The sequence below is a fragment of the Perca fluviatilis genome, chromosome 15 (assembly GCF_010015445.1).
Source record: "Perca fluviatilis chromosome 15, GENO_Pfluv_1.0, whole genome shotgun sequence".
In the NCBI taxonomy this organism is placed as follows: domain Eukaryota; kingdom Metazoa; phylum Chordata; class Actinopteri; order Perciformes; family Percidae; genus Perca; species Perca fluviatilis.
The window spans coordinates 529237-532912 of record NC_053126.1 but is presented as its reverse complement, the minus strand read 5'-3'; the positions used below and the strand labels follow the sequence as shown (position 1 = coordinate 532912).

The following is a 3676-nucleotide window of genomic DNA, read 5'->3' as shown; positions in this document are numbered from 1 at the left end:
CCTGGTCTTCTGTTAGGATTCTGTCATATAGTTTGTTGTTGTTTTATGATTATATATCATGATGTTTTCTTTCTTTTTAGACTAATATTTTAAGTTTAAAATGAAACTGACTGAAATGTCCCATCGGTGTAACACACTCCTGGTATTCTTTGCGTGTTAAGGGACGAAGAAGTCGCGATTATTCTCATCTTTAGCTCGTCGTAATGAGAAGATGGAGACACGAGCGCGTTCATTTAGTGTAATTAGGTCTTAGAGAGAGTTTTAGAGACGCATTAAGGCTCAGACACACCGGCCAGACGGCCGCCTGTCGCCAGGAAAGCCAGTCGGACTGACCATCTCCCCGAGCTGGTCAAAAAGAAAACGATGCAGACTTGAGCGTACGTTCTGCGCATGTGCGAGATGTAATGCGTCTCCATAGCAGCAGGCGGTCGCTAATCTGTGTTGTCGCCCAAAAAAACGTGTTTCTGAAAACATTTTAAGCCTATTTCTCTCTCCAGATGTTTCCAGTAACATGTGTCTGTGAACTATTTTAGTCTGATATGAGATCAGATTCTCAACGAGACGCCATGATGGTCAGGGAGCAGCCAGACCCATGTGACGCGTTCGTCCAATCAGCTGCCGGTTTTCATTTTTTGGAGCGACAACACAGATTAGCGCCGCCTGTTGCTATGGAGACGTATTAGGTCTCGTCTCTTCGGTGTGTTCAACTTTCTGGACCGACTCGAGGAGACTGACCAGCTGACTGGCTCTGCTGCTGACAGTCTGAGGCTTTACTGGGGGAGCTAGAGGCCTGAGTTAGTTGATTTTTATGATTATATGTCATGATTTTTTCTTTGTTTTAGAATATATTTTAAGTTTAAAATGTACCTGACATTGTAAATGTCCATCGGTGTAAAACATTCCTGGTATTATTTGTGTTTTAAGGGATGTAGAAGTTGTGATTATTCTCATCTTTAAGTCGTTGTAATGAGAAGATGGAGACACGAATGTCGTGTGTTACTTTTGTGGAAGCAGGTTTTCAACCCCGTCTCTAATGCACTGAAACATTTGGTTGGTTGACAATTGTTTGAAATGCCAAAACTTTTGGTTTTCTCGGACCAGTATATATATATTTGTACTGCTAGATTTGATTTTTCCTTTTGTAAATCACAATCATGTGCTCTGTATTACACTTCTTCTGTGTATTTCACATGTACTGTGTATTTTTAGGCAACGACAGTTATGAATAAATTAATTTCAGAGCCATATTTTTCAAGTGTTTTTTTATTGCACAAACGTCATGTTTAGTGAAACGCACAAAAAACAAGGAGGAAAGAAACAAAGCCAACACATTTAGGTGAAATTTACTCAACATTTCAGCTTTTTTTTGGAAATCACAGCAACTAAAAACTACATTCCTACATCTGATTTAATGAAAGGGACTGTTTAGACATTTGATGGACTGAAAACAGTACATGTACATGCGCTTTCCCCCAATTAGATGGCACACTGCTACAGGTCTGATGGTTTTGGTGGTGAACTATTCAAGAGCTTCAATCTGTCAATTGTCAAATACTCTTCAGCACAAACATGAAGCTAATTTAAAGGGATAAGCCACCGTTTGTTAAAATAGGTCTTATTACGGTCTACCCTAGCTGGAGATAGGTGGGACAATGCATTTTTTTGTGCATGCATTGCCGCCGCTAGTTAGCTTAGCGTAGTGCATGGAATCCTATGTCGTTGGTTAGCATGTTGTGAGTAAAAGTGAGCCAAAAACACTCAGCCAGGGGAGACCGTGATAAGCCCTATTTCAACAAACAGTGGCGTATCCCTTTAAAGGTGCACTATGAGTTCCTGCATGACGTCACTTCTGTTGATGTTCCAGATCAAGGAGAGATGACTACCATTTGAAACACAAATGAAATCACGCTGAAACCATGCAGGAACTCATAGTGCACCTTTAAAATTAGCTTGGAGAAGCCTGAAGGTAGCCTGTGTAAAACAGGACCACAGCTTCCTCTGTAACTTAGTAAAAATATTTCTGCTTTTATTAAAATTTTTACGGCTAGTTTCCAACGTTACATTCAAGACATTCGGTGGGTTAACAGTACGACGCAGACAAAACGAAGGTCTACTTGCGTACTGCTAAATACTGACAGTGATGGATGAGTCTTTCCTTGAGTAAGAGTTGCAATACGACGAATGTAAAAACAAAATGTACAAGTTAAAGTCCTGCATGTGAAATATTAGGTAAAAGTACGTACGCATCACCAGATGTACCTGAAAATACTCCATGCAGTAAAATAGGCCCAGCGTTTTAAATATAGATATTATGACCTACACTTACAACTAGGGATGCACCGAATCCAGGACTGGGCTTCTGATTGGGCTGAATATTTGGGCTTTTTGACGGGGTTCTGGTTTCTGCCGAACCTTAGATATTTTTCCCAGGGAACCGAACCCTACGCTTGCACTCGGCGCGCTACGCTGGTCGCCGTAGTGACGGCGCCGTTGATGACGGGAAGGTGTTTTGAAGGAGCGTTCAATGCAGCAGGCTGTGAGGAAGTGGACATGGATCTGGTGAGCAGAACAAGTTGTTGTTCGGCAGAACTTTCAGTCAAAAGAAGACCATTCAAGTCCAGCTACATGTTCAGTCTGTTCAATGCTGATTGGTCTGGTGGTGGCGAGGACCCTAAACTATACACAACATGGCCGCTGTTACAACATCTGGTCTGAAACATCCGAAAGAATACGAGTTGTGCACGAAGGAATCTCCAGACAGCAAAATGCAGCAACTTCAGGTACGGCAAAGGAAGGACAGTCCCTGTTTACTTCATTCATGTGTTTACTGGGTTCATGGACTGAGGATGGGAGGAGGACTCAGCACCATCTCAACCAGGGGTTCAGGACTCAGACCAACCCCCAAAATCTGGATTTGGTGCATCCCTAGTCTGACAGTAAACTGAAGATCTTTGAGTTGTGGACAAAATAAGACATTTGAGGACATCTCCTCAACCTCTTGGGCTTTTTGGGAAACACATTTCAGAGCCAAAACAACCAGGGTTGGAAATGACCTGCTTCGTCCACCAGCCAAACAGCTAGCAGATGTTCAAATAATTACCACTCCACAGACTACCGTTGTGTTTTTGGCTGCTGAGTGAAGCGAATCTCCCAGCCACTTGCATATTTAACCAGCACTGGGCTGGAGGACGATGCTAATTTTGAACCCTGGACACAACTAATCCATTCTTCCAGAAAGTAACCCACAGATTAATCGATAACCAACATAATCGGTAGTTTGCAGCCCTAATCGAAGGCCGGCTGCACACTGTTCCGCGTGGCGTGAGCGTGTCGGCAGCGTGGCTTGTCCGTGTTTATATTTGGGTTCCCATGGTAACAGGTTAGAGCGTGCACGCTGCCTGCGTGACACGCACGTGTCAGCGCCGAAAATGCGTGCACGCTAGAAATAGAACCGACGCCTATTTTTCACGCGACACACAAGCGTGTTGCAAGCGTTTCCAGACAACATAGAATAGGAAAAGATGTTTATATGTCGCTTAGACACAAATACATATTAATAAATGACATGTTGATGTTTGAAAGTCTCGAGGTTTTGCCATAAATGCAGATATATGAATGTCTGGAAATTGTTGATTTTCTAATATGTCACCTGTCAATAGGGTTGGGCATCGTTTGG

At 42.8% G+C, this 3676-nt stretch overlaps 1 long non-coding RNA gene across 1 annotated transcript in view; it reads left to right on the top strand.

The window, feature by feature from the left end:
- LOC120574134 overlaps nt 1-1247 on the top strand; it is a 1408-nt gene extending 161 nt beyond the window's left edge. The window contains exon 2 of the long non-coding RNA XR_005641823.1: nt 481-1247. This is a non-coding gene — a long non-coding RNA (uncharacterized LOC120574134). The remainder of the gene's footprint in view (nt 1-480) is intronic.
- Nucleotides 1248-3676: the final 2429 nt, after the last annotated feature.